This window comes from Bufo bufo, chromosome 3 (assembly GCF_905171765.1).
Source record: "Bufo bufo chromosome 3, aBufBuf1.1, whole genome shotgun sequence".
In the NCBI taxonomy this organism is placed as follows: domain Eukaryota; kingdom Metazoa; phylum Chordata; class Amphibia; order Anura; family Bufonidae; genus Bufo; species Bufo bufo.
In genome coordinates, this window is record NC_053391.1 from 523,916,658 (window position 1) to 523,944,246 (window position 27,589).

A 27,589-nucleotide genomic window follows, 5' to 3' on the forward strand; every position below is an offset into this window, starting at 1 on the left:
CTGTATGTAGAGGGTGTAACTCACACGGTCTGAATCAGTGTAGGCCTGAATTAAATATTTCTTTGCCCAAAATGGCTGTATTTCAAATGTCTGAATAAAACCCCTGTATGTAGAGGGTGTATCTCACACGGCCTGAACCAGTGTAGGCCTGAATTCAATATTGGTACACCAAATGGCTGTAAATAGAATGCCTGAATCAAACCCCTGTATGTATAGGGGGTATCTCACACGGTCTGAACCAGTGTAGGCCTGAATTCAATATTGGTGCACCAAATGGCGATATTTTAAATATCTGAATCTAACCCAAATGAATGACATCTGCATCAAAGGCTGCCAACTACATTTTTTTGGGCCCAAACGAGTGTTTGTTTAACAACTGAATTTGACAGCAGTATATAAGCCTGTAATTTCACACGTGCTTATGCTGCAATGCCTGAAAATAGTGGTTTTTGTCAAAAAAGTGTGTTTTTAAAACCCCAGAAAATGATGGGTGTATTTCTAGCTTAAATTGCACACTGACTAATCCAGATGTTGTAGATTGCCAAAAAAGTGTTTTTTTTGGTAACAGAATATGAAAGCTGTATATATTAAACTTGAATTTAACACTTGCAGATCAGGAAAATACAGTTTTTTGACAAAAAAAGTGTTTTTAAAACCCAAGAAAATGATGGGTGCATTTCTAGCTTAAATTGCACACTGACTAATCCAGATGTTGTAGATTGCCAAAAAAGTATTTTTTTGGTAACAGAATATGAAAGCTGTATATATTAAACTTGAATTTAACACTTGCAGATCAGGAAAATACTGTTTTTTGGCAGAAAAGTGTGTTTTTAAAACCCCAGAAAATGATGGGTGTATTTCTACCTCACATTGCACACTGACTAATCCAGATGTTGTAGTTTGCCAAAAAAATGGTGATTTGCAATGTCCCAAAAGCTCAGATGCAGTGCTGGTGCACTGAGCATGCATAAAATTGCCACCGCCGCCACCCACCTAACTAACAGAATTATAAAAGTTAGTTTTTTGGGGTTAATGAGCTCAGGGCAGGGTAAAACGATTGTGCCCTGCACCCACACAACTATTTGTCTGTAGATCGCTGAGTTAGATTCTCTCCTATGCTCTCCCTGAAATCACAAGTCCAGCAGCATCCTCTCCCTACACTTGTAACAGCAGAGTGACGTGCAGTGCTATGTGACTCAAGCTTTTATAGAGCCTGGGTCACATGCTGTTTTGGCCAATCACAGCCATGCCATTAGTAGGCATGGCTGTAATGGCTTCTAAGGTCAGTCAGTTAACCGCTTGTTGATTGGCTGCTCTGCAGCCTTTCAAAAAGTGCCAAGAAAGCGCCGAACACCGAACCCAAACTTTTACTGAAATGTTCGGGATCGGGGTCCAAAAATCCTAAAGTTCGGTTCGAACCCGAACTTTACAGTTCTGGTTCGCTCAACCCTATTTAAGAGTAATTTTTTTTGTTTTGTTTTTAGCCGATTATCTTAGGTAGGGGCTAATTTTTTGCGGGATGAGGACGGTTTTATTGGCACTATTTTGGGGGGCATATGACTTTTTGATCGCTTGCTATTGCAATTTTTGTGATGTAAGGTGACAAAAAAATACCTTTTTTTGCACCATTTTAATTTTAAATTTTTTACCGTGTTCATCTGAGGGGTTGGGGGTTATTTTTATAGAGAAGATCCTTACGGACGCGGCGATACCAAATATGTCTACTTTTTTTATTTATTTATGTTTTACACTATATTATCTTTTTATAAACAAAAAAAAAAACATTTTAGTATCTCCATAGTCTAAGTGTCATTTTTTGTTTGTTTGTTTTTAGCCTATTATCTTAGGTAGGGGCTCATTTTTTGCGGGATGAGAGGATGGTTTTATTGGCACTATTTTGATCGCTTGCTATTACAATTTTTGTGATGTAAGGTGACAAAAAAAAACTTTTTTTTGCACCGGTTTTATTAAAATTTTTTGACCGTGTTCATCTGAGGGGTTGGGGGGGTATTTTTATAGAGCAGATTATTACTGATGCGGCAATACCTAATATGTCTACTTTTTTTTATTTATTTTATTTCTACAAAATAATATTTTTTTTGTTTTAGTGTTTTAAGTCTGAGAACCAGTTTTTTATCCGATTGTCAGTGGCTAAATTGGGATATAAATTTAGTACTCCATGGAAGTGTGGTACTCCCTAAAGCAACCGTCAATGCAGAGGCCCGGATGATCGGGGCATCTGTCACACTGAGTAGTGGTGTCCATCCGTATCCCCCTCCTGCGACACACTCTGCACTTTTTTTGGGTCCGTCCCTTCTTTCCAGTATGGGGGACCACACCTGGAAAGTGTTGGCCAGGGACGATCCGGGCGCCTCCCGTTCCCGAGGTACTCCGGCCTGCTCTTTCCCGGTCAGAAAAGATCAGGGCCTTGAGGACTGCCTCATAGAACTGAAGGAATATCCCTGTGTTTCCAGCGCTCCGGGACAGCACAAAAGAGTTGTACAAGGCAACCTGCACCAAGTAGACCGCAACTTTTTTGTACCATGCCCGGGTTTTGCGCATGGCATTATATGGCTTGAGGACTTGATCAGAGAGATCAACTCCATATACTGATTGTAGTCGACTATACAATCGGGCTTGAGGACCATTGCCGCGATACCTAGCACAGGGACAGGGGTGATGCCGTTACCATGAATTGTGGACAGTACAAGAACATCCCTCTTGTCCTTTTATCTGACCAGCAACAGGTTTCCAGTGGTAAGGGCACGGGTCTCACCCCTAGGGATAGGTACCTGAAGGGGGTGGGCAGGGAGGCCGCATTGATTTTTCCGCACGGTCCCACAAGCGGACATGGATCTGGCAGCGAGGGACTGAAACAAGGGGATACTAGTATAAAAGTTATCCACGTACAGGTGGTAACCCTTATCTAGCAATGGGTGCATAACGTCCCACACAAGTTTCCTGCTAACACCCAGAGTGGGGGGACATTCTGGGGGTTGAATATGGGAATCTCACCCCTCGTACACACGAAACTTGTAAGTGTACCCTGAGGTACTCTCACAGTTTGTACAGCTTCACGCCATACCTCGCCCGCTTTGAGGGAACATACTGGCGGAAAATGAGTCTCCCCTTGAACGCAATGAGAGATTTATCAAACGCGACCTCCCTTCCAGGTACATAGGCCTGTACAAATTTGGCCCCAAAGTGATCGATGACCGGCCTGACTTTGTACAGGCGGTCATAGGCAGGATCACCTTGGGAGAGACATGCTGCATTATCTGAATAATTCAGGCATTTCCGGATGGCCTCAAACCAGGTACGTGTCATGGCCGTACTGTAAAGTGGGGCCTGGTAGAGAACGTCCCCACTCCAGTAATGCCTGACACTAGGTTTCTTGACTAGGCCCATGTGAAGCACGAGGCCCCAAAATGTCCTCATCTCGGCTGCACTGACCTGGGTCCAGCCACCGGGCCTAGCCAAAAAGGAGCCCGGGTGTTGAGCAACAAACTGTTGGGGGTACAGGTTTGTTTGCTCCACCATTAGATTTACAAAGTGGTCACTGAAAAAAAGACTAAAGTAGTCATATTCAGTGAAACCCACTCTGGAAATCTGGATTCCTGGTTGGCCTACAAAATCAGGAATCACGGGCTCAAAACGCTCTGGGGTACACCAGACAAGTTCACCGGCAGGGGGCTCCGGTGGATTTAACTGGTGGGCCGGAAAACTAGTACAAGCCCCAGAGCTGCTCGTACTAGGGTGGGCCACAGGGTCCCTAGCATGGCGGTCCCCTTGCTCCGCCGCCTTGGGGGCTCATCATCATCGCTAGATGATGAGGAGGATGCGGATGACAACAGGAAAGTGGGGTCATCCTCGTCCTCACTAGGACTCTCGGACTCGGAGGCAAGCTGGGCGTATGCCTCCTCGGCCGAGAACATCCGGCGGGCCATAGGGGAGTGTGTGTCTGCATGTGTTTGTGCGTGCTTGTAAATCTTTATTCAGTGTGCGTGTGTGGGGGCACGGGTGTTCGCGAACTCACCCTAAACCTAACAGACAAAAAAAATAAAAGATTAACTAAAAATGGGGGAGAAATAAAAAAAAACATTTTTTTTATAAAAATTCAAAACCGCTGATCAACCGTCCGAAGTTGATCAGCGGTGGGGTGTGCGATGCGCTAACAGTGGCCGGACGCTAAGAGTGCCGGCCACAGTCAGCGTACGCACAAAAAAAAAAAGCTCCCTGCGCCCCAAAAAAGTTGTGTGGGGAGGGGGGGGGGGAAGCAAGCTGCAGCACCCCTGGGGGGATTAGGGTCACACAGCTGTGCTGTGGACCCCAGACACCCGATTTAGGGTGATGCAATCACAAACTTTTTTTTTTTTACTTCCACTAACTTTCCCTTTTATATCCCTGCCTAACCCAACCTTTCCCTACCCTTTCCCTAAGTACCTGATTGAACAGATGGGGGGTGCTGGGGCACAGATCAGGTGCTGGGCACAGATGGGGTGATGCCTGGACAGATGGGGGGTGCTGAGATCCGACGACATGCAGCGCTCCTCTCTCATCTGCTCCCCGGACACAAAAGGAGGAGGAGAGGAGCGCTGCTCTAATTTGTCACATTACCTCTCAGGATCGCAGGATGGTGATTGGTGGTGTAATATCACACCACCGATCACCATCCTGTTCCGGGTTATCGGGTCCTCAGAGACCCGAATAACCCGGAAACGCAGCAAACCGCAGATCTGAATTGACCTGCGGTTTGCTGTGATCGCCTACATGGGAGGGTCACAGGACCCCCCGGCGCATTGTCCCCAGGTGCCTGCTTAATAATTTGAGCAGGCACCGGGTTCCGATCACATCCCGCCGCGCGGCAGTGATCGGAAATACACAGGGTGTACAGGTACGACCTGTGTCCTTAAGTAACAGGACATCAGGGCGCACCTGTACGCCCTGTGTCCGTAACAGGTTAAAACAAGAAAAACATAAAAACATTATACATTTGATATAACTGTAACCATCATATTAGGTTTGTAGATGTTAGGTTGTACAAAGATGTTAGGTTGTTCAAAGATGCCAAAGTAGTTACTGAATAAACACATTTTACATAATGAAAACTCTTACTTAAAAAAAGCTAACAAAACAATATCTATGACAGCATATTTCATAAACATATCAAGGACAAGATAACTTGGGGTGAATCCATATGCAACAATGTAATTAGTTTCCCAGATCAACAATGATTATTTTTTTTTTTTTTTCTATGCATTAGAAGCAGATTAAAGTTTTATTTGCCTGATTGACCCATGACATTATAATTACTGGCAGACCCAGATCAATCTTTTTTGCCTCTCTTTTTTTTTTTGCTGTTAGATAGCTCAATATCATTTCAAATGATACATTTTCTTGTAAATGGAATTTGTCTAATTTTGTAGTTTTTGTATGCATGGCCATATCCAGTAAATAAATTGAGGGCTATATCCCATTGTATTAATTTTCTGCGATTAAATTAGATTTAGTAATGTGATATATTCTGAGATTAATTATCTCTATATGAAATGGCTATAGAAGGTGTGTGAAATCTTGAATTTATGTAGCTATCCTTTTACCTACATTTTCTGCAAATTTTAGTGTATATTAACTGTGTGGAATGAAAGTGTAATTCTTTGACAACTACAAGTACTTGAGTTTGCGGTGATAACCCTCAGAGAGCCTATGGGGTCACTGGTAGTGGTTGCAGAACAGAGTGGTAAAATGTGGTAAGATGGTGATCTGAGTCAGGGTCACTAGCTAGCTTGGGAGTCAGACCTGCATTACTCACACAAAGTAAGGGATATTTGGCTTGTGGGTGAAAGTTCAGGCTGAACCTTCAATAAAATGCACTCTAGCCTTTAAAGGTGAAATTGAAGTGCCCTTCTCTAAACCTTCGAATGCATATGTCCAACTGTTCAATATTTCAGAACTTTTTGCACAACTTTCTGTTCTCTAACAAGGAGCTTAACGGCAAAATTCACAACAGGTTTTTGAACCATGAATTGGCCAATAAATTTCCTGGTTCAATTAGAATTGGTATTTAAACAGTCCTCCTCATCATGCTGTTCACATTATGACATCTAACAATTGATCAACAGTACCTCGCCATTGTGAGGCGTCAAGCAGGATGTTCTCAGACAGAAGTAGCCACTGAGCTTAGAGTGTCACAGAGTGTCATCAGCAGGTTGCAACAGAGATACAGAGAGACTGGAAGAGTCATAGAAAGGCATAGAAGTGGACATCCTTTCCACACGGATGACTGATTCATTGTGAACAATGCCTTGTGGAACCAGATGATGAATGCCACACAACTCCAGGCACAATTAACCCCTTAAGGACTTAGCCCTATTTCACCTAAACCTTGGCCATTTTTTGCAAATCTGACCAGTGTCACTTTAAGTACTGATAACTTTAAAACGCTTTGACTCATCCAGGACATTCTGAGACTGTTTTTTCGTCACATATTGTACTTCATGACACTAGTAAAATGAAGTAAAAAAAAAATCATTTTTATTTATAAAAAAATACCAAATTTACCCAAAATTTGTAAAAATTTGCAAATTTCCAAGTTTCAATTTCTCTACTTCTATAACACATAGTAATACCTCCAAAAATAGTTATTACTTTACATTCCCCATATGTCCAATTCATGTTTGGACCATTTTGGGAATGATATTTTATTTTTTGGGAATGTTACAAGGCTTAGAAGTTTAGAAGTAAATCTTGACATTTTTCTTAAATTTTCAAAAACCCAATTGTTAGGGACCAGTTCAGGTCTGAAATCACTTTGCGAGGCTTACATAATAGAAACCACCCAAAAATGACCCCATTCTATAAACTACACCCCTCAAGGTATTCAAAACTGATTTTACAAACTTTGTTAACCCTTTAGGTGTTCCACAAGAATTAATGGAAAATAGAGATACAATTTCAAAATTTCACTTTTTTGGCAGATTTTAAATTTTAATAATTTTTTTTCCAGTTACAAAACAAGGATTAACAGCCAAACTAAACTCAATATTTATGGCCCTGATTCTGTAGTTTACAGAAACACCCCATATGTGGTCGTAAACCGCTGTACGGGCACACGGCAGGGCGCAGAAGGAAAGGAATGCCATACGGTTTCTGGAAGGCAGGTTTTGCTGGGCTGTTTTTTTTTACACCATGTCCCATTTGAAGCCCCTCTGATGCACCCCTAGAGTAGAAACTCCATAAAAGTGACCCCATCTAAGAAACTACACCCCTCAAGGTATTCAAAACTGATTTTACAAACGTCGTTAACCCTTTAGGTGTTCCCCAAGAATTAATGGAAAATAGAGATACAATATCAAAATTTCATTTTTTGGGCAGATTTTCCATTAGAATTTTTTTTTCCAGTTACAAAGCAAGGGTTAACAGCCAAACTAAACTAAATATTTATGGCCCTGATTCTGTAGTTTACAGAAACACCCCATATGTGGTCGTTAACCACTGTACGGACACAAGGCAGGGCGCAGAAGGAAAGGAATGCCATACGGTTTTTGGAAGGCAAGTTTTGCTGGACTGTTTTTTTTTACACCATGTCCCATTTGAAGCCCCCCTGATGCACCCCTAGAGTAGAAACTCCAAAAAGTGACCCAATTTTAGAAACTACAGGATAGGGTGGCAGTATTGTTGGTACTAGTTTAGGGTAGATATGATTTTTGGTTGCTCTATATTACACTTTTTGTGAGGCAAGGTAACAAAAATTAGCTGTTTTGGCATGGTTTTTATTTTTTGTTATTTACAACATTCGTCTGACGGGTTAGATCATGTAATATTTTTATAGACCAGGTTGTCACGGACGCTGCGATACCTAATATGTCTACTGAGAGCCATCATTTTTTTCAGTTTTTGGGCGATTACCTTGAGTAGGGAATGATTTTTGCGGGATGAGATGACGGTTTTATTTGCACTATTTTGGGGTGCGTGTGACTTTTTGATCGCTTGCTATTACACTTTTTGTGATGTAAGGTGACAAAAAATGGCTTTTTTTAAACCATTTTTAATTTTGTTTTTTTACGGTATTCACCTGAGGCGTTAGGTCATGTGATTTTTATAGAGCAAGTTATTATGGACGCTGCAATACCTAATATGTATACTTTCTTTTTATTTATGTAAGTTTTACACAATGATTTCATTTTTGAAGCAAAAAAAAAAGGTTTGATTGGCACTATTTTGGGGTGCATATGACTTTTTGATCGCTTGCTATTACACTTTTTGTGACGTAAGATTGCAAAAAAATTTTTTACACTGTTTTTATTTTTATTTTTTTACGGTGGTCACCTGAGGGGTTAGGTCATGTGATATTTTTATAGAGCCGGTCGATATGGACGCGGCGATACCTAATATGTATACTTTTTTTTTATTTATGTAAGTTTTACACAATGATTTCATTTTTGAAACAAAAAAAAATCATGTTTTAGTGTTTCCATAGTCTGAGAGCCATAATTTTTTCAGTTTTTGGGCGATTACCTTGGGTAGGGTATGATTTTTGCGGGATGAGATGACGGTTTTATTAGCACTATTTTGGGGTGCGTGTGACTTTTTGATCGCTTGCTATTACACTTTTTGTGATGTAAGGTGACAAAAAATGGTTTATTTAGCACAGTTTTAATTTTTTACGGTATTCATCTGAGGGGTTAGGTCATGTGAAATTTTTATAGAGCCGGTCGATATGGACGCGGCGATACCTAATATGTATACTTTATTTTTTTTATGTAAGTTTTACACAATAACAGCTTTTTTAAAACAAAAAAAAATTATGTTTTAGTGTCTCCATATTCTGAGCCATAGTTTTTTTATTTTTTGGGCGATTGTCTCAGGTAGGGGCTCATTTTTTGCGGGATGAGGTGACGGTTAGATTGGTACTATTTTGGTGGGCAAACGTCTTTTTGATCGCTTGCTGTTGTACTTTTTGTGATGTAAGGTGACAAAAAAATTGTTTATTTAGCACAGTTTTTATTTTTAATTTTTTACTGTGTTCATCTGAGGGGTTAGGTCATGTGATATGTTAATAGATCCGGTCGATACGGACACGGCGATACCTAATATGTATACTTTTCTTTTTCCCACTATTTTTTTTTTAACTTTATTTGGGGGGAAATTAAGTTTTTGTTTATTTTTACTTGAAACTTTTAATTTTTTGGGGAAAAACTTAATTTTTTAAACTTTATTTTTTCACTTGAACTTTTGGGGGTCTCATCCTTTACAATGCATTCCAATACTTCTGTTTTGGAATGCATTGGGTGTATGAGTAATACAGTGTGTATTACTCATACAGCTTCCTGCCTGTGAGATCCAGGGGGGCTGGATCTCACAGGCTCGTCACCAGAAGGCAGCGCGATGCCTCAGGAAGGCATTGTGCTGCCTTACCTGCCATCGGGTCCCCCCTACAGCCCCATGGGGACCCGATGGCACCACCGCACCAGGTAAAAGCCGCAAACCGCAGGTCTGAATTGACGATCGCCGATTCGGGGGGGTCACATGACCCCCCCGGCGTTGTGACAGGATGCCCGCTGAATGATTTCAGCGGACATCCTGTTCCGATTAACTCCTCGTTGCGCCGCAATGTAGTTTTAAACTTAGGATGTACCGGTACATTCTGGGTCCTTAAGGACTCGGCAAACATGGCATACCGGTACGTCCTAAGTCCTTAAGGGGTTAAGGGAGGTGAGAGGAACCCAAGTATCACGTCAGACCATGATGTTGGAGATGCCAAGGAGAGTGCTCTGCATCAGCCACTGTTTGTCTTTGGTGGTAATGGTGTTACAGTGTGGGCAGGTGTGTCTAGTCAGTACAGAACTGCCCTACACTTTGTGATACAGTACCACTTTGTGTAGTACAGTGACAAGCCTATACTATTTGAACAACATCATTAATCCAGTCATTGTGCCTCTGCATGAACAACATAGACCTAATTTCATCTTCATGGATGACAATGCACCAGCTCATGAAGGTCACATCATTAGGGAATGGCTGCTGGAGATTGGGGTACCTAAAATGGAGTGGCCTGCACTTTCTCCAGACCTGAATCCTGTAAAGAACCTATGGGATCCCCTGAGTTGCCATGTAGAGGCTCATAACTCTGTACCCCAGAACTTCAATGACCTGAGGGCCACCTTTCAAGAAGAGTGGGATGCGATGCCTCAGCAGGCAAAAAGTCAACTTGTGAACAGTATGAGACATCGTTGTGAGGCTTAAATTGATGCTCAAGGCCACATGACAAGTTATTGAGATATTGACATTTTATACCCACTACTGTTGTTGCCTTTTTCTTCAATAAATAGTTTGAGATGAGAAAATAACCATTGCATGCTTCGACTTAATTACCCTAATTTCATGATATAGCACAGTAGCATGAATTTTTTACATTTTCCATAAATTTCACCCGAAAGCCAAATATTCCTAACTTTTTGTTAGTAATGTATATATTACAGTCAACTCTGAAAGCAAAAAGAGACAACTAATAATGATGCTATATTAGAGTATGAATAGCATATACACTGGCATCAGGCCCAGGGGAATTGACACTTCAAATAATGCTGAATAGGGGACAATTGTGATGTCACAGTTTATTATAAAAGAGAGTCCAGAGCATGCAGACCCCAGGATGGTTGGAACTTGCAACTTCACAACCTTTTCTCCTAATAGTTGTTCTCCAAGGCAATACAAAGAAAGATATCAGTTTTGTAATTTTTTTTTTTTTTAAGCATTACTATATAAATATGGTATTGCTGTAATCATACTGACCTGTAGAATGAAGGTAACAGGTCAGTTTTGTCACATAGAATATGCCATATAAACAAAACCCATAAAATTATGGCAGAATTGTGATGTCATTTCTGACTACATTGTATGCAATATGAAATAATGCCATTAGAAGCTTCAACTTGTCCAGCAAAAAAAATAAATCTAAACAGTATCTAAACAGAAAAAAAAAGTTATGGCTTTGGGAAGGTAGAAAACACAAATGCAAAAACGGAAAATAACCCCGTCATCAAGGGTTTAAACAGTATGTTGATATTTGTCGCTCCTGTCAATGGTTGTAATGAGAATAGAAACATAAAGTGCAAATCCGTGTTCCAGAGCTGTGCTATACTGTCATATCATTAAATAGTAACATTTAGAACTTTATTTAATCTGCTCATTTGGTAAACCTATTTATAGTTCTTAATAATTTATATGCTGTATCTGCCCAACCTTGTAACTTCCTAATTTTTTTTGTAATCTACAGAAACTACGTCAGATGCAACTCCTGCTCTAAAAAATTTCTGTTTTTACTTTATTCACTGGTGCAAACAAAGTAGGCTAACATTTCCTGTTTGTTGAAGCTCTCTAATATAGTCTCAGTATCAGTTTTTTATCATCCAAGGGCAGGGGAGATAGAAGGCCCATCAGATCCCCTGTTTAGAAAATACTTGACTTGTCAATAACTGTACATAATTTAGTTTTTAGTATACAGATAAAACTAGAATGGCAAGGTGACATAGTGTGGAGGTGGGGCAGAATCAGGATACCACAGAGTGGCAAGGTAACATAGTGTGGAGGTGGCAGTAGCATGAGGAGACTATAAACTAGAGATAAGATCATTTTTTTAAAAATTAGATTCGCCAGTTAGCCGATTTTTTGGGAAAAATTTAATTTGATTCTAATAAATTCACAACAAATTACGTTTAAAAACAGCTATTTCCTGACTGTAGAGAGCCTTTTTAGTGGTATAGAACACTGTGCCTTGCAGTAACATGTATAGGGAGTCTGCTTTGGTAGTGAAATAATACAGTGAGTCCGTATGACATGCAGTTGACAGGTGTTGCACATAGAATCACTGCACACTTCACTTATTTGGGCAGTCACAGGGCCAAAACTGACCAAATAACTCAAGTATGACCTCAGCCTTACATGGTCAATGTTAGCTAGAGATGATCAAATTTTTAAAAAAAATTGATTTGGCCTGTTCGCCAAGTTTTTCAGAAAAATTTGCTTTGATCCAAATTTATTTGCGGCGAACTGCGTTAAAAACGGCTATTTCCGGGCTGCAGAGAGCCTTTGTAGTCTTGTAGAACACTGTGCCTTTCAGTAACACATATAGGGAGTCTGCTCTGGTAGTGAAACAATACTGTGAGTCTGTATGACAAGCACATGACAGGGGTCGCTCTTAGAATCACTGCATAGTTCACTTATTTGGGCAGTCACTGGGCCAAAACTGACCAAATAACTCAAGTATCAACTCAGCCTTACAGGTAGATATTATCGTCAAGAAGAAGCACACTCCTTTTACACTATTGTCAGCTTATTCCACATAGATATCTACAAAACCTGTTCTATTAAACACTTATACAAGTAGAGCCCCCCCCCCCCGACAGAGTGGAGAGGGTGTCAGAAGTAAGCTTGTGTTGATGTCACTGATTATTTTTCCCTTCCTCTGATCTGTCAGAACAATAACCCCCAAAAAACAAATCCTATCTGTGGAGCAACCACCAGTAATACATCAGTATTGCTAATGGCCAAAAAAACAGGAGTGAATCCAAAACAGAGATGACACGTGAATGGAATAGTTACATGTCTTCTGTGTTTTGTAGCCACTCCTGCTTTCGGCTATCAAATCACAAACCAATTGTATTATTTTTTTTTAATGGGAGAAAAAACATTTATTTAACAAACAGGATCTTAACACACATAAAATACAACACAGAAGGGGCAAAACCACAAGATTTAAAAGACAAGCTGGAAAAATGAATTGCTTCATCAACAAGAATGGACTGATGACCAGTGTCAAGGTGACCACAAGGTTAATGCATACGGATCAAGAAATGTATGGGGTTATGGCTGATAATAATTGGAGGACAGTCCAGAAAAAAGCTGACTTTAGCTCATTCCGTGATGAGCTGGTTTGCTGATAAGTGGATTCTAAAGTGTCTGAAGACATTGGAATAAATTGTCCACTTCCTCCAACGTGACCTTGTCCTTTGATTTATGAATATCATTAGAGATGAGAAAATTTAAAAACAAAATTTGATTCGCGTGTTCGCCAAACTTTTTAGAAAATATTCGGTTCGATCAGAATAAATTTGTGGCAAATTATGTTAAATAACTTCTATTACCTGGCTGCAGAGAGCCTTTATAGTGGTGTAGAAAACTGTGACTTGCAGTAACACGCATAAGGAGCCTGCTTTGATAGTAAAATAATAATGTGAGTCCGTATGACATGCAGATGACAGGCGTCACACTTAGAATCACTGCACACTTTACTTATTTGGGCAGTCACAGGGCAAAAACTGACCACATAACTCAAGTATAAACTCAGTCTCACAGGTCGATGTTATCGCCAAGAAGAAGCGCACTCCTTTTACACCGTTGTCAGCTTATTCCACATAGATGTCTACAGACCCTGTTCTATTAAACGCTTATACAAGTAGAGCCCCCAGACAGAGTGGAGAGGGTGTTAGCAGTAAGTGTTTGTCGACATCGCTGAATATTTTGCCCTTCCTCTGATTCATCAGAAGAATAACCCACAAAAAACTGATCTTGTCTGTGGAGCATCCACCTTTACTTGGTGAGCATTTGGTCAGTAATCCATCAGTATTGCTAATGTCCAAAAAAAAAAGGAGTGGATCCAAAACAGAGATGACACAGGAACCGAATATTTGCAAGTGTCCTATGTTTTGTACCCACTCCTGCTTTTGGCTAACAAATCACAGGCCGATTCTGATGGAACCATACAGGCCTTACAGCTGCTACACAGACAGGATACGGTGTGCATCTCATTTTACCTTCCTTCTGACAGATCAGAAGAAGGGTCAAATAAATGATGATGTCAGCCAAACTAAAAAGGGTGGGAATGAGAAGTGAGCATGAGAAGTCCACAAAGTGGCCCTATGACATTGTGGTGAGGTGAAATCAGCATAATGGGACAACAAAGTAGCCCAATGACAAAGTCTGTAGGTGGCGGCAGCATCAGGAGGCCTCAGAGTGACCCAATGACAGAGTCTGTAGGTAGCGGCAGCATGAGATGACGACAGAATAGCAACGTGACATAGTGTGGAGGTGGTGGAAGCATGAGGAGGCCACAGAGTGGCAAGTTGACATAGTGTGGAGGTGGCAGCAGCATGAGGAGACCACAGAGTGGCCCAATGTCTGTAGGTGGCGGCAGCATCCGGAGGCCGCAGAGTGGCACAATGACAGAGTGTGGAGGTGGCGTCAGCATCAGGAGACCACAGAGTGGCACAATGACAGAGTCTGGAGGTGGCGGCAGCATCAGGAAGCCACAGTGTGGCTAGGTGACATATTGTGGAGGTGGCGGCAGCATCAGGAGGCCACAAAGCGGCACAATGACAGAGTGTGGAGGTGGCGGCAGCATCAGGAGGCCACAGAGTGGCAAGGTGACATAAAGTGGAGGTAGGAGCAGCATGAGGAGGCCACAGAGTGGCAAGGTGACATAGTTTGGAGGCGGCAGCAGCATGAGGAGACCACAGAGTGGCAAGGTGACATAGTGTGGAGGTGGTGGCAGCATTAAGAGGCCACAGAGTGGCACAGTGACATAGTGTGGAGGTGGCAGCAGCATTAAGAGGCCACAGAGTGGCACAATGACAGAGTGTGGAGGAGGTGGCAGTATGAGGAGGCCACAGAGTGGCAAGTTGACATAGTGTGAAGGTGGCAGCAGGATGAGGAGACCACAGAGTGGCCCAATGACATAGTCTGGAGGTGGTGGCAGCATTAAGAGGCCACAGAGTGGCACAGTGACAGAGTGTGGAGCTGGCAGCAGCATTAAGAGGGCACAGAGTAGCACAATGACAGAGTGTGGAAGTGGTGTCAGCATGAGGAGACCACAGAGTGGCAAGGTGACATAGTGTGGAGGTGGCGGCAGCATTAAGAGGCCACAGATTGGAACAATGACAGAGTGTGGAGGTGGTGGCAGCATAAGGAGGCCACAGAGTGGCAAGTTGACATAGTGTAAGGGTGGCAGCAGCATGAGGAGACAACAGAGTGCCCCAATGACAGAGTCTGCAGATGGCAGCAGCATCATGAGGCCATAGTGTGGCTAGGTGACATATTGTGGAGGTGTTGGCAGCATCAGGAGGTCGCAAAGTGGCACAATGACATAGTGTGGAGGTGGCGGCAGCATCATGAGGCCACAAAGTGGCAAGGTGACATAAAGTGGAGGTAGGAGCAGCATGAGGCCACAGAGCGGCAAGGTGACATAGTTTGGAGGTGGCAGCAGCATGAGGAGACCCCAGAGTGACAAGGTCACATAGTATGAAGGTGGAAGCAGCATGAGGAGACCACAGAGTGGCCCAATAACATAGTCTGGAGGTGGCGGCAGCATTAAGAGGCCACAGAGTGGCACAGTGACAGAGTGTGAAGGTGGTGGCAGCATGAGGAGACCACAGAGTGGCAAGGTGACATAGTGTGGAGGTGGAGGCAGTATTAAGAGGCCACAGAGTGGCACAGTGACAGAGTGTGGAGGTGGCAGCAGTATGAAGAGTCCACAGAGTGGTAAGTAGAGATGGCCTTGCGGTTCGCCAGGCGGTCGTTTCACAGCAAACTTCGCATGTTCGCGGTTCGCCGAACATGCGAACATATGGAGATATTCGCGCCTGCCATATTATTTTACATTGTGAAGAACTTTGACCCATGACACATCCATTGGGTGGTACAGGACAGCCAATTGAGACGTTTCAGCACCTTATAAATAAACCTGATCTGGCTGCCATTTTACATTCAGTGTTTTGCCAGTGTAGGGAGAGGTTGCTGTGTGGAGCAGGGACAGGCTGTTAGGGACACCAAACGCTAGCTAATAGGGCCACAAAAGTATTTTTAAGGACTGGTATAGGTGTGCTATCGATAGGTGTGATATACTGAGGGGTGCAATATACTTATAATATACTTTTATAATGAGTCAAAAACACATAGATCTATATAGTGATTACATGGAAGTCAGGGGGCTAGGGGCTTACGAGGGACATTTTTATATAGGGTAAGGTTCCGGACGGGGTCGCTCTTATCAGGGTGGGTGGTCTGTGGTTAGGCTATCAGGGCCAGAATAGCACCCCCCTGTAGCATGTAGGGCAATATCAGGGACAGTTCTTTCACCACCCTGTTCTTCAATACCACATCATCATCAAGCCCATGTATAGATGTTTTTTGCTTTCCCTCCCGGATTCATAGATGTGCATTGGAACCCCCCGGATTGTGGTAGGACATATGGTTTCTGATTTGGTACCGCGGAGCACTTGTTATTGTCTACCACATCTATGCTTTTTGCTGAACTTTAATAATTTTATTTATTTTCATTTTAAAGGGATATCTTTTCCATTCACACATCCGCAAAATGGGTCCGCATCCATTCCGCAATTTTGCGGAACGGGTGCAGACCCATTCATTTTCAATGGGCTGGAATGTGCTGTCCGCATCCAGATTTGCATGTCCTATTCGTGTCCGCAATTGCACACAAGATTAGGCATTTTCTATTATAGTTGCAACCATGTAGAGAAATGAAGAAGGGGGCACTCACCAAAGTATGAACTTTGATTGTTGCTTTATTCAGTAAGTTGCAATGGGCGGCATCGGGCAGGACGCCAAACAGCTTCACACAGGTGAGACAGCGATGGCCGCTTCGCGCTTGACGCGCTTCGTCAGGCTACTACGTGTGAAGCTGTTCGGCGTCCTGCCCGATGCCGCCTATTGCAACTTACTGAATAAAGCAACTATCAAAGTTCATACACTGGTGAGTGCCTTCCTTCTTCATTTCTCTACATGGTTGCATCTGTATCACTACACTCTATTAGGGCTGAGCACCACCAACAGAGTTTTAAATAAGGAGGCTGAGCGGTGGTAGATTCCTATACACCGGGGCTCAGCGGATGATTGTGAGTGTCGCTTCATGTCTTATTGCTGAAATTTTCTATTATAGTGCCGGCTATGGGCGGTCCACAAATTGCTGAATGCAAATTGCCGATGTCCGTATTTTGCGGGTCCACAAAACACTTACGGAAATGGACCCTCATAGTAACATTTTTAAAGGTTACGTTTTATCTTTATGTACAGTACAGACCAAAAGTTTGGACACACCTTCTCATTCAAAGAGTTTTCTTTATTTTCATGACTATGAAGGCATCAAGACTATGAATTAACACATGTGGAATCAAATACATAACAAACAAGTGTGAAACAACTGAAAATATGTCATATTCTAGGTTCTTCAAAGTAGCCACCTTTTGCTTTGATTACTGCTTTGCACACTCTTGGCATTCTCTTGATGAGCTTCAAGAGGTAGTCCCCTGAAATGGTCCTCCAACAGTCTTGAAGGAGTTCCCAGAGATGCTTAGCACTTGTTGGCCCTTTTGCCTTCACTCTGCGGTCCAGCTCACCCCAAACCATCTCGATTGGGTTCAGGTCCGGTGACTGTGGAGGCCAGGTCATCTGGCGCAGCACCCCATCACTCTCCTTCATGGTCAAATAGCCCTTACTTTCAAGGTTTTCCCAATTTTTCGGCTGACTGACTGACCTTCATTTCTTAAAGTAATGATGGCCACTAGTTTTTCTTTACTTAGCTGCTTTTTTCTTGCCATAATATAAATTCTAACAGTCTATTCAGTAGGACTATAAGCTGTGTATCCACCTGACTTCTCCTCAACGCAACTGATGGTCCCAACCCCATTTATAAGGCAAGAAATCCCACTTATTAAACCTGACAGGGCACACCTGTGAAGTGAAAACCATTTCAGGGGACTACCTCTTGAAGCTCATCAAGAGAATGCCTAGCGTGTGCAAAGCAGTAATCAAAGCAAAAGGTGGCTACTTTGAAGAACCTAGAATATGACATATTTTCAGTTGTTTCACACTTGTTTGTTATGTATATAATTCCACATGTGTTTATTCATAGTTTTGATGCCTTCAGTGTGAATCTACAATTTTCATAGTCATGAAAATAAAGAAAACTCTTTAATGAGAAGGTGTGTCCAAACCTTTGGTCTGTACTGTATGTATGGACACTATCACTATCTAACCTACACTGACTATCTTCCACTAACTATCTGTATTATATATATAAGCTAACTCACTATATAATGTAATTGGATAAGGAATAGGATCCAGATGAAAGCACAGAGCACAGCAATGTCACTGCTCTCTCTCTCTCTCAGAACTGCAAAAATAAACTGCAGAAAATGGCTGCTTGGAAGTTTATTATATAGTATAGGGGTAGGCAACTTTCCTATTGGTTGCTAGGTAAGCGCTGACAAAGATATTGCAGCCACCTCATTGGCCCACTATATTCTACATCTTCATGAATTCTCGAAGTGCCGATATTCACGATAAATATTTGTGATTAGAATATTTGCGATCAACTACTCTGAACACGGACAACCCTTTTAAGATTCAAAACACAAATGCAAGTCTACTGTACATATGGATTTCTCATAGATTACAAAACTAACAAGGTTCTACAGAATTTGAAAAACATGGCTTTCTAGCTAAAATGGCGCTACATTGCAGCTCAGCCTCATTTCTATGGAATTCCAATACCAGTCATAACTCATGGACACACATTGTGCTTTTTCTAGTACAAAGTGGCCATGGTTTTCTTTCCTCTACAACCTTTTTAACCTCCTCAGGACCGCCGTACGCAGGATTGCGTCTTTGCGGCGGCCCTGCTCTTCTGGGTGGACGCGCAGGTGCGTCCTCTCGCGAGACGCGAGATTTCCTGTGAACGCGCGCACACAGGCGCGCGCGTTCACAGGATCGGAAGGTAAGAGAGTGGATCTCCAGCCTGCCAGCGGCGATCGTTCGCTGGCAGGCTGGAGATGTGATTTTTTTGACCCCTAACAGGTATATTAGACGCTGTTTTGATAACAGCGTCTAATATACCTGCTACCTGGTCCTCTGGTGGTCCCCTTTGTTTGGATCGACCACCAGAGGACACAGGTAGCTCAGTAATATGTTGCACCAAGCACCACTACACTACACCCCCCCCCTGTCACTTATTAACCCCTTATTCACCCTTGATCACCCTTGATCACCCCTGATCACCCCATATAGACTCCCTGATTTCCCCCCTGTCATTGATTACCCCCCTGTCATTGATCACCCCCCTGTAAAGCTCCATTCAGATGTCCGCATGATTTTTACGGATCCACTGATAGATGGATCGGATCCGCAAAACGCATACGGACGTCTGAATGGAGCCTTACAGGGGCGTGATCAATGACTGTGGTGATCACCCCATATAGACTCCCTGATCACCCCCCTGTCATTGATCACCCCCCTGTAAAGCTTTATTCAGACGTCCGCATGATTTTTACGGATCCACTGAGAGATGGATCGGATCCGCAAAACACATACGGACGTCTGAATGGAGCCTTACAGGGGCGTGATCAATGACTGTGGTGATCACCCCATATAGACTCCCTCATCACCCCCCTGTCATTGATTACCCCCCTGTCATTGATCACCCCCCTGTAAAGCTCCATTTAGACGTCCGCATGATTTTTACGGATCCACTGATAGATGGATCGGATCCGCAAAACGCATACGTACATCTGAATGGAGCCTTACAGGGGCGTGATCAATGACTGTGGTGATCACCCCATATAGACTCCCTGATCACCCCCCTGTCATTGATTACCCCCCTGTCATTGATCACCCCCCTGTAAAGCTCCATTCAGATGTCCGTATGATTTTTTCGGATCCACGGATACATGGATCGGATCCGCAAAACACATACGGACATCTGAATGGAGCCTTACAGGGGGGTGATCAATGACAGGGGGGTGATCACCCCATATAGACTCTCTGATCACCCCCCTGTTATTGATCACCCCCCTGTCATTGATCACCCCCCTGTCATTGATCACCCCCCTGTAAGGCTCCATTCAGACATTTTTTTGGCCCAAGTTAGCGGAAATTATTTTTTTTTTTCTTACAAAGTCTCATATCCCACTAACTTGTGTAAAAAAATTAAATCTCACATGAACTCACCATACCCCTCACGGAATCCAAATGCGTAAAATTTTTTAGACATTTATATTCCAGACTTCTTCTCACGCTTCAGGGCCCCTAGAATGCCAGGGCAGTATAAATACCCCACATGTGACCCCATTTCGGAAAGAAGACACCCCAAGGTATTCCGTGAGGGGCATATTGAGTCCATGAAAGATTGAAATTTTTGTCCCAAGTTAGCGGAAAGGGAGACTTTGTGAGAAAAAATCAATTTCTGCTAACTTGTGCCAAAAAAAAAAAAATTCGATGAACTCGCCATGCCGCTCATTGAATACCTTGGGGTGTCTTCTTTCCAAAATGGGGTCACATGTGGGGTATTTATACTGCCCTGGCATTCTAGGGGTCCTAAAGCGTGAGAAGAAGTCTGGGATCCAAATATCTAAAAATGCCCTCATAAAATAAATGTGGGCCCCTTTGCGCATCTAGGCTGCAAAAAAGTGTCACACATGTGGTATCGCCGTACTCAGAAGAAGTTGGGCAATGTGTTTTGGGGTGTCATTTTACATATACCCATGCTGGGTGAGATAAATATCTTGGTCAAATGCCAACTTTGTATAAAAAAATGGGAAAAGTTGTCTTTTGCCGAGATATTTCTCTCACCCAGCATGAGTATATGTAAAAAGACACCCCAAAACACATTGCCCAACTTCACCTGAATACGGCGATACCACATGTGTGACACTTTTTTGCAGCCTAGGTGGGCAAAGGGGCCCACATTCCAAAGAGCACCTTTAGGATTTCACAGGTCATTTACCTACTTACCACACATTAGGGCCCCTGGAAAATGCCAGGGCAGTATAACTACCCCACAAGTGACCCCATTTTGGAAAGAAGACACCCCAAGGTATTCCGTGAGGGTAATGGCGAGTTCCTAGAATTTTACATTTTTTGTCACAAGTTAGCGGAAAATGATGATTTTTTTTATTTTAGTTTTTTTCCCTTACAAAGTCTCATATTCCACTAACTTGTGACAAAAAATAAAAACTTCCATGAACTCACTATGCCCATCAGCGAATACCTTTGCCCATCTAGGCTGCAAAAAAGTGTCACACATGTGGTATCTCCGTATTCAGGAGAAGTTGGGGAATGTGTTTTGGGGTGTCATTTTACATATACCTATGCTGGGTGAGAGAAATATCTTGGCAAAAGACAACTTTTCCCATTTTTTTTATACAAAGTTGGCATTTGACCAAGATATTTATCTCACCCAGCATGGGTATATGTAAAATGACACCCCAAACCACATTCCCCAACTTCTCCTGAATACGGAGATACCACATGTGTGGCACTTTTTTGCAGCCTAGGTGGGCAAAGGGGCCCACATTCCAAAGAGCACCTTTGGGATTTCACCGGCCATTTTTTACAGAATTTGATTTCAAACTCCTTACCACACATTTGGGCCCCTAGAATGCCAGGGCAGTATAACTACCCCACAAGTGACCCCATTTTGGAAAGAAGACACCCCAAGGTATTCCGTGAGGGGCATGGCGAGTTCCTAGAATTTTTTATTTTTTGTCACAAGTTAGTGGAAAATGATGATTTTTTATTTTTTCTTACAAAGTCTCATATTCCACTAACTTGTGACAAAAAATAAAAACTTCCATGAACTCACTATGCCCATCAGCGAATACCTTGGGGTTTCTTCTTTCCAAAATGGGGTCACTTGTGGGGTAGTTATACTGCCCTGGCATTCTAGGGGCCCAAATGTGTGGTAAGGAGTTTGAAATCAAATTCTGTAAAAAATGACCAGTGAAATCCGAAAGGTGCTCTTTGGAATATGGGCCCCTTTGCCCACCTAGGCTGCAAAAAAGTGTCACACATGTGGTATCTCCGTATTCAGGAGAAGTTGGGGAATGTGTTTTGGGGTGCCATTTTACATATACCCATGCTGGGTGAGATAAATATCTTGGCAAAAGACAACTTTTCCCATTTTTTTTATACAAAGTTGGCATTTGACCAAGATATTTCTCTCACCCAGCATGGGTATATGTAAAATGACACCCCAAAACACATTCCCCAACTTCTCCTGAATACGAAGATACCACACGTGTGACACTTTTTTGCAGCCTAGGTGGGCAAAGGGGCCCAAATTCCAAAGAGCACCTTTCTGATTTCACCGGCCATTTATTACAGAATTTGATTTCAAACTCCTTACCACACATTTGGGTCCCTAGAATGCCAGGGCAGTATAACTACCCCACAAGTGACCCCATTTTGGAAAGAAGACACCTCAAGGTATTTGCTGATGGGCATAGTGAGTTCATGGAAGTTTTTATTTTTTGTCACAAGTTAGTGGAATATGAGACTTTGTAAGAAAAAAATAAATAAATCATAATTTTCCGCTAACTTGTGACAAAAAATAAAAAGTTCTATGAACTCACTATGCCCATCAGCGAATACCTTAGGGTGTCTACTTTCCGAAATGGGGTCATTTGTGGGGTGTTTGTACTGTCTGGCCATTGTAGAACCTCAGGAAACATGACAGGTGCTCAGAAAGTCAGAGCTGCTTCAAAAAGCGGAAATTCACATTTTTGTACCATAGTTTGTAAACGCTATAACTTTTACCCAAACCATTTTTTTTTTACCCAAACATTTTTTTTTTATCAAAGACATGTAGAACAATAAATTTAGAGCAAAATTTATATATGGATCTGTTTTTTTTTTGCAAAATTTTACAACTGAAAGTGAAAAATGTCATTTTTTTGCAAAAAAATCGTTAAATTTCGATTAATAACAAAAAAAGTAAAAATGTCAGCAGCAATGAAATACCACCAAATAAAAAACTCTATTAGAGAGAAGAAAAGGAAGTAAAATTCATTTGGGTGGTAAGTTGCATGACCGAGCAATAAACGGTGAAAGTAGTGTAGGTCAGAAGTGTAAAAAGTGGCCTGGTCTTTCAGGGTGTTTAAGCACTGGGGCTGAGGTGGTTAAGGCTTTGTGGAAGCTAAATAAAAAGTTCTCCCCTAAACTCAACAAAGGTGCTTTGGCATAAAGAAAGAAACTACTGATGTATCCGAAAAGAAGATCCAAACATCTGAATGAGGTTGCCTTGTCATAGCAGGTGGCTCACACAATCTGATCAAATGCACACTAAAACCTCATTTTATTTAAATTACTGCTGCACTTATGTGATTGCTTGGCTTCCAGTTTTGGACTTGGACTTATCTTGTACTTACTAAAATGTGTCCACAAGGGGCACATGTGAGTCACAAAAGATATTTTTTTGCAGCTAATGAAGCAAAGGATGGTCGGGTAAGATATGATTTTGGAGTAACAGGTGAAGTATAGGTTGGCATCCAGAGTATAACAGGCCAGATCCACCATATAATCACCAGCAGAGATTCAACTCATTTAGTTATCTTACATTTAAATTGTTGCATCTTTGACATATTCAAGTTGATCAATATTTATTTTAACAAATATTATATAGGAAGTACAATATAGATATGAATACAACCCAAAACAGTGGGCACAGAATAAAAATGAAATGAGCAATTCTTTCAGCCAAATTGTGCAACCTAGCCACTGCCCAATCATTTTGTGATCAATTACTAGGACATGTATCAAAACTGACAGATTAATACATTTTAGAGAACTCAAATCCCATATAACTCCAAACTCTGATAGATTGTCTCACTTTAAAATAAGTAAGAAATACTTTCAACATCCGTTAGATTGTCTTAACGGCTTCATACTATAAAATGTCAACTGGCGATGAGCTAATCCAGTCTAGAATGCTCATCAAATAATGTATAATTTATTACATACACTATTTGTATGATAAAAGCTGTGCAGTATCATTAATATTGTATAATGACTTTGTGAATGCAGTTTAATGGTTTAATGTTATTGATGTATTTTTTTTTTGCTAATCAATAAGCCAATGAACTAAGATAACTGTGAAAGTGGAAATAGTTTAATAATGCATTGATGCATCTTTGTCCAGAATAGATTACATTCTCATAAATATATACTTTTCCAACATGTGGATATCCCCTGGATGGAAAGTAAAATTTCCTCATACAGTATTTAAACATTCTTGGGTTATTGTTAGCATAATGTGTCCTTAGCAGTAATTTCTAGCTCATACCCCAAATATATAATATATTACATACTTAAAGGGGTTGTCCGAGTTATGGGAAAAAAAGATATAGCACTGTAAATCTGATGGTCAGCGATATATAACTGAGCTAAGCAAGTTTTAGGCAAAAGAATATCTATTTCCTCATTTCCCTGGTTCTCTTCTGGCCTTTTGTTTACTTGTAATGAAAACACTCTCTGCCCCTCCCCCGCACTGCTAAGGGAGTGGCTACAAGAGCTGCCCTGAGTGACATGTCTGCCTGCTGGGAGACTCAGCAGCAAGTTGTATGTGTAGGACTACAAGTCCCAGCTGTATAATGACACTGCTAAGGGAGTGGCTACAAGAGCTGCCCTGAGTGACATGTCTGCCTGCTGGGAGACTCTGCAGCATGTTGTATGTGTAGAACTACAAGTCCCAGCTGTACAATGACACTGCTAAGGGAGTGAATACAAGAGCTGCCCTCAGTGACATGTCTGCCTGCTGGGAGACTCTGCAGCATGTTGTATGTGTAGGACTACAAGTCCCAGCTGTATAATGACACTGCTAAGGGAGTGAATACAAGAGCTGCCCTGAGTGACATGTCTGCCTGCTGGGAGACTCTGCAGCATGTTGTATGTGTAGAACTACAAGTCCCAGCTGTATAATGACACTGCTAAGGGAGTGAATACAAGAGCTGCCCTGAGTGACATGTCTGCCTGCTGGGAGACTCTGCAGCATGTTGTATGTGTAGAACTACAAGTCCCAGCTGTATAATGACACTGCTAAGGGAGTGAATACAAGAGCTGCCCTCAGTGACATGTCTGCCTGCTGGGAGACTCTGCAGCATGTTGTATGTGTAGAACTACAAGTCCCAGCTGTATAATGACACTGCTAAGGGAGTGAATACAAGAGCTGCCCTGAGTGACATGTCTGCTTGCTGGGAGACTCTGCAGCATGTTGTATGTGTAGAACTACAAGTCCCAGCTGTACAATGACACTGCTAAGGGAGTGGATACAAGAGCTGCCCTGAGTGACATGTCTGCCTGCTGGGAGACTCAGCAGCATGTTGTAAGTGTAGAACTACAAGTCCCAGCTGTACAATGGCACTACTATAACACACATGATCTTCTCCCTACCTGCAATGCTCTGCAGAACTTCTTTCAGCTCCTGTGCCCAGTATTTGCTTCCTCACTGCCTGCAGCTACACAGTAAACACTTCAGCCCTGAGTCTGTGCAGCTGAAGGGGTTAAGAATCCTGGGAGAGAGCAATAAGCAGCAGCCGGCAGTGCAGGGGGGCGTGGCCAGCACAGTGACTTCTTGTGTACAGATCTCTCAGGCTTGTGCACAACATTATCAGAGCAGGGAGAGAAGCTGACATCACAGGTCATCTGACCCTCTGTGAAATCTGAGAAACCAGGCACTACAGATAAAGTGAGTTAATTGGAAAGCTGTTACATTTGCCTAGTTAGAAACATAGAAAGAATAAAAAAAATACTCGGACAACCCCTTTAAGTCATAGGCCAATTGATGCACCCTCCCACATAGTAGCAAATCCACACTTTTAGAGAATCCACAATTTTATACACAGTTTTAAACACAATATATTTGCTTAATAAGATCCAAATAAGCCAGTGATATTGTATCATAGTCTACAAGAAACAGATTCATGTCTGTTAATGTTTTATGATACCCCAATTCTGAAGCTCAGTTTCCCACAATAACCCAATGTTTCCATTGCTACAGTGTATGCAATTTTAGACTTTCCATCTGCAAAATTTGATTATCTTAGAAATAGAGTTAATTCTTGTAGGCTTTTTCTTCTATTGTTTCAATCAAGTAAGTCTTCAGCTTCCTTCTCTAGGAGAATATTAAACCAAGTTTACATTAAGGCCTCTTTCAGATGGAGACACCAAAGTCTTGGAGGATGAGTCTTGAAAAGCACCACAAACGGATGGAGTCCATGTGTGGTCCATTCTGCCCACATATACATTCATTTGCATCAATAAGTCTCGTAGGAGAAAATTGACAATTAGAGAACATGCTGCAACTTTTTTGGAATGGACCAATGGTCCATGTAGAAAATGTCACTGCTGGGTCATATGCCACTTGGGGACATGTGACTGGTGAGGCCAGTCAATAGCTATAGCAGTGCATTTGGTCCCAATCAAGACCAGGACCGGAAGTCAACAAAACCTAGAACTGAAATATCAACAAATGGAGCCAGGGCAGAAGACTGGAGCAGTGGGGAGCAAGTGTATATGATTCTTTCTTTAATATAACACACTAGGAAGCTTCCATTAAAGGGACCCAATGCTGGTGTTTCCATTACACTGTGAAAAAGTCTTAAAATCTTTACATAACTGATTTTTTACTGTATCTGAATTCTTTTTGCTACTGTTATGGATCAAGAAGTGTGAGCCCACTATGCCACTAAACTGCTTTGGCTTTGGGCTAAACCCTAAGGAAGTTATTCTGGCACTCCCCTGGTATTCACCCTTTAACCCCTGTAACGGGATCTGGCCTTCCTTGCAGGGAAGCAGCCAGACTGCCATATCCTTAGATAGTCCCAGTGTAGTTGTCAGCTGAACCACAGGGGTCAGGGACTCTGGTGCAAGCACCAAAGACTTAGGATCCAGAAAACACACCAAAAATGCAGGAAACCACAGATATATTCGGAAATATCATAAGACTTGAATGTAGATTTCTGAGAGCCAGACAACACATTTGAAACATATATCGTGGGAGACGCAGGATATACAAGCAGAAACGGTGATGGTAAAGATACAGATGAGTCAGACAGACAGGGTTAAAGGGGTTGTCTCATCATGGACAATGGGAGCATATTGCTAGGATATGCCCCCCATTGTTTTATAGGTGCGGGTCCCACCGCTGGGACCCACACCTATATCAAGAATGGAGCCCTACAAGCTGGTGGCTGGAGGAGATCAGTCTGGCCACCACCAAGCTGGCTCCTCATAGAAGTAAATGGGAGTGTACAGTGCATGGGCGGCCCCTGCTCCCATTCATTTCTATAGCGCCAATGGAAATAGCTGAGCCAGCGCTCAGCTAGTTTCGCCGGGCCACATAAAAAATGAATGGAGGGTGGCTGCACATGCCCAGTGCACCCTCTTTCACTTGTGGAGCTCCGTTCTCTTGCGAGGCTCCATTCTCGATATAGGTGCGGGTCCCAGTATGAATACACGTTCTAATTAATTGATATTTACATTTTTTTTTTTTTTATCTATACTACGGATAATCCTTTTCGCAAAGTATCACAAGATTTGAAAATCTGTAAGCTGAGAATATCACAATGTCAAATCATATATCATATCTTTTTGAGATACTTATTAAGTCCCTTCTTCGGCATCACCTTCCAGTATTCTCAGTTGAGACCTAGGATGACAAGAACTCAATTGATTGATACAAACCCATTTTTCTACAAAACCATCATTCTTAACAATTTTTATTTTGTAAACCATGGGTGAGATT